This window comes from Macaca nemestrina, chromosome 5 (assembly GCF_043159975.1).
Source record: "Macaca nemestrina isolate mMacNem1 chromosome 5, mMacNem.hap1, whole genome shotgun sequence".
Classification (NCBI taxonomy): domain Eukaryota; kingdom Metazoa; phylum Chordata; class Mammalia; order Primates; family Cercopithecidae; genus Macaca; species Macaca nemestrina.
Genome location: NC_092129.1, coordinates 111,570,031 through 111,586,001, shown reverse-complemented (window position 1 = coordinate 111,586,001; position 15,971 = coordinate 111,570,031). Strand labels below are relative to the sequence as shown.

The 15,971-nt window shown below is 36.2% G+C and overlaps 1 long non-coding RNA gene across 4 annotated transcripts in view; it reads right to left on the bottom strand.

The window, feature by feature from the left end:
* The window catches only part of LOC105479443 (uncharacterized), a 311,459-nt gene that overhangs the window by 26,620 nt on the left and 268,868 nt on the right, over nucleotides 1-15,971 (bottom strand). For all 4 annotated transcript variants that reach the window (XR_011623107.1, XR_011623106.1, XR_011623109.1 and 1 more), the window contains one exon: nucleotides 3,446-3,514. This is a non-coding gene — a long non-coding RNA (uncharacterized lncRNA). The remainder of the gene's footprint in view (nucleotides 1-3,445; nucleotides 3,515-15,971) is intronic.

The following is a 15,971-nucleotide window of genomic DNA, read 5'->3' as shown; positions in this document are numbered from 1 at the left end:
ATTATTTTTACTAATGAGTATATCTAGGCTCCAAAAAGCTTATATAACTCATAAATAGTTGATCAATACAATAACTGTCAATTGAACACTAGACAATGTACTAAAGCTTTAGCAGTCCCAGATTTTGATCTGTCATCAATTGATAATGTTCTATTAGGAGAAAATGACCAAAGATATTTTATAGGAGAATTAATTGGCATTTCAGATGATTTGAAAATAAGATTTACTTAGATTATTAAAATTTTCAGGATTATTTATTGATAAGATTTTCTATTTAGAAGACATAGTATGGAAAAGTGATGAAATGTTACTGTTGAAGGAACTTTAACTATTTTTCAAATCCATGTTCCTTCATTTTATATAAGTTATTTGAGGAGAGTTGTTCCCTGCTCTATATAGACTATAATTTCTCTGACACTGGAGAATTTGATCCTTACCTATCTTTCCTCCCATATTTCCCATACCCTATAAAAACCCTATATTCCTACCAAATGGAAGACTTACCTGGATGTGGTTTCTAATATCCCACCTCTTGCTTACTGTCATCCTGGAGTGTCCTATTTCAGGATCCATAGTCATTTAAGTCCTACCATCTGTTATCTTCACAAACTTATAGCTAGCTTCTTTTGCCTGGAATATGGCACATCCCTGACTCTCTCTCTCTTTCTCTCTCTTCTTTCTGAGTAGTTGAGTCAAGGTTGAATCCACTCAACCTTGTTTGGTGTGCAGAACTTGGGCCTTGGGATGATGATCAAGATTTAAGACACAATTCTGAATGTAACTTTTGGTAAGTTATATTCTTACTGTGGTAAGTTTCATAAAAATATTGTTACAAAAACTGAATTGGGTGATGTGTATTAAAATAATTTGTCTTTGAGAAGTTCTACACATAACTTGCTATAGTCATGTATATATTTTACTCCTTATAAGTGCAAGCACGGTCTTGTTTATCTGTGCATCCATGAAGGCTAGGAACGTGTTATATGTTTCCTGGTATAGTTAGCACCAAACACAATGCCTGGCATGTTTGATATTCCGTAAGTCTTTATTACCTAACTGATTGATTGATGAGTTGATTGATAAATGAGTAAATGATTAAGAAATGAAAAGGCATTTAATAAATACAGAAAAGTATGTCCTCTCTTGTCCATTTTTATAAATGCTTTTTTCTTTTCTTTTTTTTTTTTTTTTTGAGATGGAGTCTTGCTCTATCGCCCAGGCTTGAGTTCAGTGGTATGATCTTGACTCACTGCAAGCTCCGCTTCCTGAGTTCACACCATTCTCCTGCCTCAGCCTCCCGAGTAGCTGGAACTACAGGCGCCTGCCACCACATCTAGCTAATTTTTTTTTTGTATTTTTAATAGAGGTGGGGTTTCATCGTGTTAGCCAGGATGGTCTCAATCTCCTGACCTCGTGATCTGCCAGCCTCAGCCTCCCAAAATGCTGTTGTTTTTCTTGGTCTGAACAATTAACAGTACATTAATTTGTATTTCCATAGTATTTGGAAAATAACTTTAGACATAGTTTTTGACTTTATAACTTCCTTTGGCATGATTGTGATTCATCATATTGAATAGTAATTGTGTAACAATACAGTCATATCAGAATGAGATTAGCTATTTTATTTTGTGTTAATCTTAGTACCTTCACTGTGTCAGAGACAAAATAGGTGCTCAATAAAGTTTTGTCACATTGGATTAAATTAAATGTGTTGCTTGTGCTCTTGTATCATTACTCTGTTCTCTCTATCATAAAGAGGACTCCCATTCACCCTGCTATTCTTTAGTTTTGCCTCCTGAGCAGTAGGGGTTTTTAGGGGATGACATGGGGGAGGGGAGATCCGAATTCATATTTACTACATCTGAAGCAGATCATCACATGGGGACATATGAGGTGTATGTATAGGAGTGAGGTCAAGTCAAAGGAAAAGAATGGCTCCCCTTCTGCTACATTCATGTGCTCTATTTGATATTAATTGCCTCTAGATGATCAAATATCTGGCATATGAAAATACAATTATGTACCTCTCTGAACTAAACCCTTCAATGGCCCTGGGGATAAAGTTCAAACACTTTAAAATAAGGTTAGCAAGTTCTTCTTCACTTGGTCCTCCTTATTTCTAGGCTCTAGCCACAAGCAGCCTCTTGCAGACCTTTGTACCTACTATTTTCTCCCTGCCTCTGCCTAGAACATTCCATATGCCTCTTTGCCTTCCTCACTCTTTCTCACCTTTCAGAAATTCCAGTGGGGCACTTAAGTTAGTTATCATGTAAGCCAGAAGGCCAGAATGGAAACTTGAGAGTAACATGATTAGTTACAGAAAACATAGAGAACTAAATTCTTCACATCCTGAAAGTTACACCAAACTTATTCCTCAGATATTGGTAGTTCTCAATGTCATCAACAAATAAACAACAAAAATGTTTTCTTCAGCATGCTAGTCTTCACTGGAAGGATCTTAAACAGAAAGATCACTTCCCTTCTACACTGGTCTTTGAATGAACATTTTTCTTTTCTTAATCTCTTTGTTTCTCACATAAAATGCAAGTAACCCAGACTGATTAAATAAGCTTGTTCATCAAAAACAAAATATAAACACAAAATGTCATTTTGCATTTCATAAATATTTTTTTCTGGCCTGAAATCCACTGAAAAATGCCCCCCACCAAAAAAAAAAAAAAAAAAAAAAAAACAGTGAGACTTACAGATGAAGCCTTATGACTGACCACATATCAAAGAGGCCCTGAGTCTTTCAGTATCTTCTTGACCAACCAGGCCTGCTCCCAGCCACACTTTCACCATTGGCTCTCCTCCTGGTTAGCCATGGGAAGGTTTCACACCACTTTCCTTTTTATCTGCTTGCCATTTCTCACTGAGATTTGGCAGTCAGAATATGGCTTGTCTGGATTCCAAGGGCATCCGAAATTTAGAACCCAAATAGAAATGTGAAAAGGGAGGTTTGGGTTAACCTCTGGCCACTTGAAGGGCAGTCCTTTCGAACATTAGAAGGTCCATAGTTCGGAAGAATGGGGAAAAACATTAGAGCACAATGATGTCCTCTAAAATCTTAACATGTACTGGAAGTTGATCTGATAAATGATCTCTTTCTATTAACTGCAAACAGACTTCCCTCCTTAATATCTCAAGTAGGTCAGAAAGCTTGTTTCTTGAGATAAAAATAATAACATTTTATTTCACTTTTCTATTTTTCAAATGTGTGCATATGAAACTTTTCAATAAGGACACAAAGAGAAAGGACAGTTTTTTTTCATAATTCCCATGTTCAATATAGTATAAAACTTAAATTTTCATCCAAATTACCTTACTTCTTTCTCTTAAATAGGTTATTCATTCACAACAACTTCCTGTTAAAAATGTTTGTCTTGAGAGAGCTATTGTACTAGAGTAAGCGAAGAGAAGTAAAATAACAATGAATATACTCTACCTTGAAACCTCTTAGGGATGATCAGGTTCTTTCTCTTTGTCCTGCTCCCATGGATGGACTTTCTCGAATCTAAAAAAAACAGGATTATTTTTAAAGGAAATTAGTATACGGTGAAGAAAACCTAAAGGAATGAAAATTTTACCCAGAGATGTTTTTTGTATTAAACTAGCAACTATAGACCCCAAATAGATACAATAATTAACCATCAATGAATGAGCCAATGAAGTTGTAGGACATTGTTAATTTTGTTACAGAAGTTCAAATACTTCCCTGATTTTTCTCTAAAATAACACCCTGAACATATCTATAGTCCTTTTCAATTTACAAAGGGATTTTTTTCTCATCTCATGTCTCATTTGAGCCTTATAACAAAGGCTTCTTTTAAGTCAAAGGTAAGTATCACTTTTAATACAAATTTGTATTAAAATTTGTTTATTATTCTTTCCCGTTTTACATATTATACCTCCTTGTCATAATTTTCATGTTCTTTTAAAAAAATAGTTTATCAACCAAATTGCTGTTTATTCAACACTTTTATGCACATGTCACCCTGCAGTTCTGAAATAAAACTGTATAAAATATAATCTCCCCAAAGGAGTCTGTATTTTATTTGGATAGAGAAAAATAAACTCTAATATATATTCTAAAATTACAACTTATTTAAATAAATGTTTATGATGCTCATATGGTTAATGTCAAACACTCAAAGCATCATATATAAATTGATTTCAAATAAGTAGTTAAAGAACAGGTACCAGTATGATTCCTTTCAAGCAAAAATGTAGAATGTACATATTTGAGAATTTAAATTAGTGTTGCCAACCCTTGAAATTTTCACATTAAGATTGCACTTTTTTTTTTCTTTCTTTCTTTCTTTTTTTTTTTTTTTTCACTTAGCATCCATGGCAATGTCAGGCCCATATTCCCATGTAGTTCACGTGAATGGCTTGGAAGGAAAGCAGCTTTATCCAAAAGAGGTAAGTTGCATCCAACATTGACATTCTGTAAGGAACTATCTTGCTACAACCAGCTCAGTTCATTCATTAAGATCCTGACCTCCATATGCAGCTAAGCTTGCAAACTCTGTGTTAAACTAATAACTGCCGTGGACATTTGGAAGAGTGAGATACCACAGGCTTGGGTTCTAGGGTCCTAAAGAAGATAGGGATGTATGATATGAATTTCATGGGAAAGGAAATAGCTTTGTGCTCCCACAAAAGCACACAGAAAAAACCAGAGGTGGCTTTAATAAGAAAGAGGTAATCTGGTGGGCTAGATCACAGTGTTCAGTGTATCACCCAAAGGTTCTTGAAAAGGGGAATCACATTGGTGTTCTCTTTTATGTACTCCAAACTGTCCCCTACTAATTGTAATCTGACTACTTCCCAGTCAGGACTTGCTTTTTGTGCTGGTCTGTTTAACCTTTAAAGTGGCAGTCCTCAGTGGCTGTTCATCCAGCATGATCTATCCACAGTAGACATGATCTCCCTGTCATGGTTGGTGACTCATGGTCAGAGCCACTACTAGAGTAATACGCATGGGCTCCTACTGGGGATAAAGAAAATAAGAATACATTTTCCTGTGGCTCCTCCCACAAACCCTTCTGATAAGTAGTTGCCAAACAGTGTTCTCCTAAAACTGAAAAAATTGTGTTTCTGGATTATACTAAAGTCAGAAACACTCTAACTTAAATATTTACTTTTTGTTTGTTTAAAGACTATGTTGGAATTATACAGACAGAAAAATGGAATATATAATAGAATAACTATAAATGAACTTCACTGCATACACTCACAAAAAGTTTATTTTGCTGGCTTAATAAAATATTAATTTTGGTGGAAACTAAATGATTTAATATGAATAAAGTAAAGCAAAATATAAAAGGACTTTTATTTTTTGTAAGGAAGCAGTACTTGTAGAACAGAGCATGTAAAACATGACAAAGTAACTAACAAAGTCACTGATTCCTATTAATTTCCCCAAAATACTGAATGATGTCAGCCTGTGAAAATGAATTGCATTACTGTCAAGGTAATTCGGTTGCCGTGTATAAGTTCAGTGGCTACAATGTCATAGTAATGAACATTAGTCTGTGGAAAAAAGTTCAATGTGTGCTTTGGAATGTCCTGCATCTCTGCCCTTTGAAACTTCATCTGGTCCAAATTACCATCTGCTTCTAATTTGATTCAGTGGCAGAGAATGAGCTGGGCTTCTGTACTTGAGCCGAAGCAGACATACTTCATTAGGTCTGGTTCTCGTGTTGTTCTTTATATATCAGCTAAAGTTTATAGTAACTTTATATAGACTTAACAACTTTATGAAGTTCTATTCATAATGCATAGTGTTGCGTTTAAGTAATGCCTTTTTGGTCACTTAACTATCAAATTAACTTGAAGCTTGTATGTGATTTTTTAGCTGAACAAATAAAAGCTTCTGCTGTATCTCTTATATTATTTTGTCTTCCCACCTCAGAATGGTTATCATAAAGCAATTGAATGTATTCATTTTGAACAAATTGGGTATATGTTTGCTAGGGGTCTAACAGTCACTGGCCTATTCAATTTATCTAATATGTAAAGATTGCTATTATGTGCTAGGTATTGTACACAGCCTTTGCCTTCCTTGAATTATCAGGCTTTTGAAGAAGACAGACATTAACCATGAAGACCCCAAAGCCAAAACTGTCTTAACAGTTCAAAGGAGATGCTCTGTTTACTCCTCGCTACTATTCTGTACCCACAGTGTCCTTGGGTGCTAGTCAAAACAGAACTGGGTGTGATCAGCTCTGGCCATATTCACCACAGGCATAGCAATGTGGTATGTGGATGCTGCTCAGGCAAATTCTCTGATTCCTAGCCTTGTTTTTCCATCCAGACAAAAATTCATCTATTCATCTAAGGTCAAATCTGGCCTGCTGCCTGTTTTTATATGGTCCAGGAGCTAAGAATCATTGATTTTACACTTGTAAATGATTGAAAGCAAATTAAAAGAAGAAGAGTATCTTATGACACATAAAAATTGCATGAAAATCAAATTTCAGTGTTAACAAAGTTATATTAGTATACAGCTATGCTCACTCATTTATATATTGTCTATGTCTGCTTTCACAGTACAATAACATATTGAGTGGTTATAATGGCGGCAGTATGGCCTACAAAGCTGAAAAATTCACTAACTGTCCCTCTATAGAAAAGTTTGCCAATCCCTGGTGTTAAGTGCCATATTATCTCTTTTCTGATTTTTCTCATTAATCTATTCACTGTATAATGGAAACTGCCTAAGATATTATTTGTTCATTTCTTCTTCTAGTTCCTGAATTTTTCTTCCACACGCACATGACAACCTCACATTACAAAACCCTACAGTTTATTATTCCCAATTTAGAGAGGGCAGGTGACAGTTGGCCAGAAGCACACGACCCCTGGGAATTTGACCTGATTTTTTTCAGCCTCATAATGTGACACAATTCACTTACCTATGTTTAGGGTATTTCCATTCTAAGGACAAAAACCACATTCCTCCAATTAGCTACTAGATGCCATATTTTGAATAAGACAATTCTATAACATAGTTTGACACATAATACATTTTGGCTTCTTAATTCCCTAAAATCATCAGGGGTAAGATTACATAAGTTTTAAATGAATTTGACAATTAGCCCTAATTTATAATATCTTTCCTCCTGTAAAACTTCTAAGAATTTCTGTAGTATAAATATTCATAAATAGCTAATATATTTGCAAAATGGCAAAATTTGACCACTATAGCCAGCTCTAATAAGCACTTATTTAAATATCTAACTATGCTACATACTTACTGAAACTCTCGAATATATAACAGTGATAACTGATTTATAGGAATGAATTATATTGTTTAAAATACATTTCATCTTCCATATTTATCTGCATATAATATGAATGACTGATTATAACTATCTAATATTTTCCATTTTAATGTTTTCTGTACACAGATAACTAAAAACAGTTTTATCTATCACAGCATAATTTCACATGCCATTAAAATGCTGACTTCAAAATATAATGAAACTTCATTTGATTCTCTTCATCAAAAATATTACAGCAGGCTAAATACATTTAAACCATTTTTATTAGATTCTTAATTCTGAAAAATAATGTTTTATCATGAAGCAATATACTTTTGTGCCAAGAGAAAATAATTATATTTAACCTAATTCTTTGAAGAAGACCCAAATGCTTTCATTACGTTTCAAAGACACTTCTCCAATTGTTAATATTGAATAAAATCATACATTTAAATAATATGTGTAGGGAAACAAATGTCTAATATTTGGCTTATACAGAAAGAAAAAATGAGCTATAAAATTATTCCTCAGAAAATTAAAGAAAATGAGTCACAGATCTTTATATTATTCACAGCATAGACGCTTAACAAAGACTGGACAAATATTTGTTGAAATTGAAGTGGAAGCTCTGCCTTGAACTGTGTAACCTTGGCCAAGTTACTTAATCTTGCAAGACTCATGTCTTTAATTCTAAAGTGGGAATAATAAGATTATTTGCTTAGTGAATATGTAAAACGTAGATTCAATGGTTTAAAAAATTTAAAGCTCTGGACTATTTGCCTGACACAGAGTAAGCAATCGCCTTTCTTTACTCAGTCTCTTTCTCTTTTCCCTGTTCTGTCTTCTATTTCTTCTAATTATAGATTACTATTCTCTTTTGTATTTCATTCTTCCTTGTCCACTGTTCCTATACTAGGTACTATTAACATCACTGGAAGAAATCAGTGGATAAAATTAGAAGAACTAAACATGCCAAACTTCTGTTTCAGTCTATTTCTAATCCCCTTTTATAAGTGATTGTTTTGTTGCTTTCTTCCTTAAGGTGAAGGAAAAGTTAAACTATTAGAGTAAAAGTTTGTTCTGGTTTCAGAAGTGAATCCCCTTCCTGGTGGGCAATCTGTGCTTTTCTGCATAAAGAGGGTTTTCTATGGCTTAGATGAGAATGAGGGGGTGTGTGTGTGAAAAATAATTGCGTAAATATTTGAAAGAGTAAAAGTTTAACATACAACCAGCTTCCCAAAACATTTTACCTGGGAACTTATTCTAACCCAGGAAAAGACATTATCAAACAATGGCCAGATCAAAAGAATAATGGGCAATGCATTATAAAGCATATAATTATAGATTGCACAACTGTACTAACGACGAAGAACACAAAGGAAACTGGTGGACATAGGACAGGGAACCACAGGCTATCAATGCACCAGTGAAGAATGGCTTTGGGTTGTGAATATTATTTATACTTGAAAACTTGAAATAATAGATCTAATTTCTCACAATATCTTAGAAAACCAGTAACAACATGCTAAAAGTTAAGGCTCTGCAATCTGCGCTTCTTCCAGGTAGTTTCTAAGACTGTAGTGGATGGTGAAAGCAACTGTCTGGTCATGCTTGGATGAGATGGCTGACCTCTTTTCCTGAGAAGTATTGATGCTGGTGTATAACAGAGAAGGAAATTGAAACCCAAGCATCTCTTTGGTTTTCTCAGAGCCTGCAGTTAATCAGTATTTGAACCTGAATCTCAAGGATCTTCTTATGCTAAGCCTGAGACCAGACCAAAAGGATACATGGCACAGTGCTTTTGACCATCTTGACCAGAACCACAAAACACAGGAAATTTCTCAGAAATGGATGTTCTCTACTGATTTCCAAACCTTAGGTATGTCCTCTTAGGTAAGTGTCAGGAAAAATACGATGCCTTTAAAAGAAGCTTCCAAGCCACAGAAACTACATAGAATAGAATTGAGACAATGTTTGACCTTGTGCCTATTTATGACATATTATACTTGTCTGCTTTTTTATTCAAAGCTTTAAAGAAGAACACACTTCCTTTGCCCTCATATCTCTAAGGAACTTCAATATACAATTTTGTAGGATGTAACAAGAGACAGAAACGTCACAAGATAAACTAGTTTTATTTTATTTTATTTTTAGATTTCTGTATTATACCAAAGTAGTGATAACACTGCCCAATTCCAGTATTCAACATCTATTTAACTGGTTCTTAGTATAGCTAAGCATTAACTTCCTAGAGCAAGACATTGAATCCAAATTTAATTTTATGTAACTGTAAGTTCAGTTTCATTCAACAGACATTTATTGAGTGTCTGCTGTATTCCAGACCCATGCTAAGTACTGGGATGAATGAATTGTGAATTATTAACAGTGTCTGCTCTCCAAAATATTTTACTATAGTGAAAAAAATAAATTGCTAAGTAAATTAATTTAATATTATATAGTATAGGCTAACTGGGAAGCAATAGGGATATGTCAGGGATAGTTAAGCTACTTAGCCTCAATAGAGGAAAGGTTTCAGGAAGGAGAAGCTACCCTAGTTGTAAGTTGTAGTAGGAATAAGCTTTCTTTAGGGGATATTGAGCAGTAGAAATAGTCTGAACAAATCTATACAGTGTAAAATTTCATAATGTATACATTCTTCATATGTAGTAAATATGAGGAGGGCAAGATGAGACTGAAGAAAAGATCAGGGCTAGGTCATAGAGGGATTATTTTATGTCACACTGAGGAACTTGATTCTATAGGCAAGAGGACATCATTTAAAAACAAGTACATGGTAATGTCATCACTTGAAATGAATTTCCTAGAGTACATCACGGAGGATGGTTGTCAAGGGGCCAAAAGTAGAGGTAGAAAACAGGTAATAGGCTGTTGCAGTCCAGGAAAGAGATGATGCAAGCCTGATACAGGGCAATAATAGCAGGACAGGAAATGGAAAAAGCAAGATATAAAAATATTTGAAAATTAGAATTTCTAGGTTAAAACAATTGATTAGATTTGACATTATTCAAAGAGAGGAAAGCCTATGGCATGCTTCTGACCAGAGGAAAAATTGGATAGTTGAGTCATAGACAATAATAATAATAGAAGAAGAGAAGAAGGGTTTAAGGATACACGGATAAAATAATGAAAGAAGTTTGTCATAGTCACATGTGTCTTGCAACCAATGTTCATATTTTGAATTTCTTTCTTATCTTTACTATTTATATATTTTATATATAATTAAGTTGATACTGCATTAAAAATTATATATTCTGCCTTTCATTTGACAATAGCATTATTATTATTTTTTAATTTATTTATTATTATTATACTTTAAGTTGTAGGGTACATGTGCATAACATGCAGGTTTGTTACATATGTATACTTGTGCCATGTTGGTGTGCTGCACCCATCAACTCGTCATTTACATCAGGTATAACTCCCAATGCAATCCCTCCTCCCTCCCCACTCCCCATGATAGGCCCCCGTGTGTGATGTTCCCCTTCCTGAGTCCAAGTGATCTCATTGTTCAGTTCCCACCTATGAGTGAGAACATGTGGTGTTTGGTTTTCTGTTCTTGTGATAGTTTGCTAAGAATGATGGTTTCCAGCTGCATCCATGTCCCTACAAAGGACACAAACTCATCCTTTTTTATGGCTGCATAGTATTCCATGGTGTATATGTGCCACATTTTCTTAATCCAATCTGTCACTGATGGACATTTGGGTTGATTCCAAGTCTTTGCTATTGTGAATAATGCTGCAATAAACATACGTGTGCATGTGTCTTTATAGCAGCATAATTTATAATCCTTTGGGTATATCCCCAGTAATGGGATGGCTGGGTCATATGGTACATCTAGTTCTAGATCCTTGAGGAATCGCCATACTGTTTTCCATAATGGTTGAACTAGTTTACAATCCCACCAACAGTGTAAAAGTGTTCCTATTTCTCCACATCCTCTCCAGCACCTGTTGTTTCCTGACTTTTTAATGATTGCCATTCTAACTGGTGTGAGATGGCATCTCATTGTGGTTTTGATTTGCATTTCTCTGATGGCCAGTGATGGTGCTGGGAAAATTGGCTAGCCATAAGTAGAAAGCTGAAACTGGATCCTTTCCTTACTCCTTATACGAAAATTAATTCAAGATGGATTAGAGACTTAAATGTTAGACCTATACCATAAAAATCCTAGAGGAAAACCTAGGTAGTACCATTCAGGACATAGGCATGGGCAAAGACTTCATGTCTAAAATACCAAAAACAACAGCAGCAAAAGCCAAAATTGACAAATGGGATCTCATTAAACTAAAGAGCTTCTGCACAGCAAAAGAAACTACCATCAGAGTGAACAGGCACCCTACAGAATGGGAGAAAATTTTTGCAATCTACTCATCTGACAAAGGGCTAATATCCAGAACCTACAAAGAACTCAAACAAATTTACAAGAAAAAAACAAACAACCCCATCAAAAAGTGGGCAAAGGATATGAACAGACATTTCTCAAAAGAAGACATTCATACAGCCAACAGACACATGAAAAAATGCTCATCGACAATAGCATTATTTTTTTAAAAAATTTTACATTGAAAATTATTTTTCAACCTACTTTTCAATGACTGTATATTTCTGTTGGTAGATTTACCATATTTTCTTAAAATATTACACCTAGGCAATAAAACACTTTTTAAGAAATCAATGAGAACTCCTTGCAAATGTGCTTGCTATAACTCTATATATTACAACTGAATTAGATTCTACCTAAATATTTGGTTAGATTGAAGTAGCTCATAAAGTATTCTACCAAAAAAATCAGATTAATGTTTTTTAGCAGCAAGTAGTTCACAGGGGTCAATCAAATACAACATATTAAGATAAAAATATTAAAAGCTTCCTTTATTCAAAATATTGAATAAATATTCAATATTTGTATTGTATTAATGCTATAATACGTTTGTATTAATGCTATAATAGCATTATGTTCTGGTTAGATTATGGTCTTAGAGTTAAAAGAGATATATATCCAAGAAAGAAAACAATGAGATTTGTCATCAATCTTTTTCCTCTTCTTTCCAGTTACATGGGTCAGAGGGACAAAGTCTTCAGAAAAAAGAATTTCTTTCCCCAGAGCTGGTCTTAAGCAAATTCACATAGTCAATCACACAGATAAAATGCTGGCTACAATGCCTATTGTTTTTAAAAACAGGCAATAAATGAAACACAAGAAATAAATATGACCAAGTATTTACAATCCTCACTCCTTGGTTGGAATAGTCTAGAACTATTAAATATACAGACTTAATATTACCATTATTGTTGGGCTTCTCTTTTTTTGCCATATTCTCAACAGGGAGTTTCAGTATAGATTTTTGTCCTTTGGCTTCATCTTTTGGAAGCTCATGAAAAGTGATATGTAGGTGGTTTACACTCAGTGCCAGAATCAACACTGTTTCTGTTCTGAAAAGCTGAGGATTTGAAAACATTTCTTCTTCTCATAAGGATTTACTCAAGTATTTATATATCCTGTAGTATTTGGCTTCAGTAACATTATTCCTTCATATTCTTTGATATTTTCACTTAAAATAACATGCTTCATAAGCAAGGAAGCAAACTACCACTAAAGAAACGAATACAACTTTATTTCCAATTATTTTTCTTAATGTCACTGTGGAAGTTGCATTTAAATATATTTCACGCATATGTCCTATTTTCCTTAAGTGGAAATCCTAGTAATTCAAGGGGAAAATGATGATATATTTGGTACTGTGTCATCTTTCACTGACTGATGAAGACCCAATTCAAACATAGAACAGTCTTTGTACACAAAATACTGGTTCAGTGTAAGTTCAGATTTAGTAGCTTAGACTTTAGAGATTTGTGTGTGTGTGTGTGTGTGTGTTTGCCAGGGTGGTGGTAATCAGCGGTTACCAGCAGATACTTAAGTTACTTGTTATGCAAAGTTAAATAGAGAAAAAGGAATTCCTAAGTGTTTATAGGCTTAGGAATAGAGCTGTGCCACAGAGTAAATGGTATTTCTGCAGTTTTCAGTCAATTTTGAGAGATTTTATAATCAACAATTTTTTTCTACAAAGCAAAAGGTGCTAAGGTGAACAATAATTCATATTTTTGAGCAATCTTTCCTGAGCACCAGATTAGTACACATGACATAACAAAAATATAAATATGAGGACTCCAGGGGTGGAGGATGACTAACTAGAGGCACCCTGCACTCACCTCCTCCACAAAGAAGGACCAGAAGAGTGAGTAGGTAACTGCGCGCTGACTGGAGCTTCTAGGAGAGAACACTGGAAAGAAAGTGACAGGGAAACTCTGAAGCATGGAACAAGGGGGAAACAAAGCAGCCAGCAGGTCCAGGATCAATTCAGAGCCAGGGGAACTCCGTATTGCAGGGAAAGTTAAGTGAGAGATCCCCCTCAGTTCGTATTCCCACCACGGGCTCTTGCAATCCTAGCCATGGGAGAGCCCTTCAACCTTTGAAGGCCCTGATACTAATGTAGCCCTGAACCTGACATCCCCATGATGACACTGTTTCAGGGAGGGAGTTTGGACTGGGTCCCACTGTACTCTCCCTGCAACCTGCTGAGGCCCAAGCAGCTGCAGCCTAGAGCTATTTTGGAAGCTGAGCCCCCAGCAAAATACATCTTACCCTAGGACCCAATCATCTTTGCATCTCCACATCCCTGGAACCCTGTTGATATCCCCCAACGTCCACTCAGGAAGCTGCAGTGTGATGATGCTAGCTGGACCATAGGTGTGGCCAGATCCCCAGCACTCTAACCTACAGTTTCCTGCACCCCATGGAACAGGCAGTACAGTGGACCAAGGGGGCTGTCTTCAGAAAAAGGGAACTGAAGCATGTGCTCTCCAGAGCCTGACAGCAGCCTGCCTAGCACCCCTGCCACTGACAGCAACCACGTCTCATCAAGTGATTTCATAACTAGTCTACCCTGCCTGTTGCTGCTGCCAACACTCATGCACACCAACAAGGCCTAAGGACAGTCAAGCCTTGCCTGCTGCTGCTGCCAGAACCTAGGCATATCATCTGAGGACCTGCAAATCAGCCTGACATGCCCACCACCACTGGTGCCCAAGAGTACCATCCAGTGGCCTAAGAATGGGCCTGCCCTATACATTATCACCACTACCAGCACTTGTGCACAACATCCAAGTTTCTGCTACCACCAACACCAGTGCCTGAAGTTCAAGAATCTGAGGACAGGCCCACTCTACACACTGCCACCACTTCCAGTGCTCAAGAAAGCTGTTCAGGGAACTGCGGATTGACCCGCCCTGCCTGTGTCTGTATTGCCACAACCAGCACCTGTGCATGCCATTCAGGGTCCTGGGGAGATGCCTGACCTGCCCACTGGTGCCACTGCCAGTGCCTACATACTTATACTGTGGTCTGATGACAAACCCATCTCACCTGCCATCATGGCTCACATATACTGTCTGTGGGCCTATGGATAGGCCTTCCCTGTCCACCTCCACTGATGCATGTGTTCACCATCCAGGATCATAAACACTGACCTACTAAGAGCCTGCAGGAACCTGTAAGGGGCTTGGGGAACATTTTGTCCAACCTGCCACTACTGCCACTTCCAGTGTTCACCTGGGGGCCTGGGGACCACCCAACCCAGGCCAGCATTACCGCCACAGGTACCTTCACACATCACTTAGAACCAAGGATCTGCCTACCCAGTCTGCTGGTGCCACTGTTGGCACCTAAGCATGCTGTGTATAGGCCTGAAGACTAGCTCACCCAAACCCACCACCACCAGCACCAGCATATGCTGTTAAAACCCTAAGGACTATAAACCTGTTAAAACCTCAGGCACAGTATGCCTGCCATCACTACCATAGGTATCCAAGGTCTGGCCCACTCTGTCCTACCAAAGCCTCACCACAACCTTCACTAACAACTGCAGTCTAAACCACTGAGGAACTTACAGATACCACTAATGCTGACTATAGCCAAGAAAGAAACCATATGAAGATTATACTACTACATTCACCCAGAATTAAAGAGGAGTCTACCCAATAAACGCTATAGATGCATCAATAGGAAAAATCTTTACCTACAAAAACCAATCTATAATATTGGAATCGGTGACTGTTACACCAGTTAGGCAGATATTAAAATAAGGAAACAAGACACGTGAGAAAGCAAGAAAATATGACATCATAGTTCTCCAGTAACAGATCCCAAAGAAAAGAAAATCTGTAAAATGACTGAAAAGAATTTTTAAAGTAATATTAAAGGAAATTAGTGAGATACAAGAGAACACAGACGAACAACACAAAGATGAGAAAAACAATTCATGATCTGGATGAGAAATTCAACAAAAAATCAGATATCATTAAAAAATAGAAATCTTGGAAATAAATAACTCAATGAATGAAACAAAAACAATTGAGAACCTCAACAATTGACTAGTTCATATTTCAGAAAAAAAAATGTCTGAACTTGAAAATAGGACTTTTGAAATAACCCAGTCAGAAAATAAAAAAAAGAAAGTTAGTTGAAAGTTGAAAGACGTCTACAATGAGAATTACAAAACACAGTTCAAATAAATCAGAGATGGCACAAACAAATGGAAAAACAACCCATGCTCAAGGAGGGGAAGAATCAATATAATTAAAATGGCCATACTGCCCATTGAATCTACAGATTCAATGCTA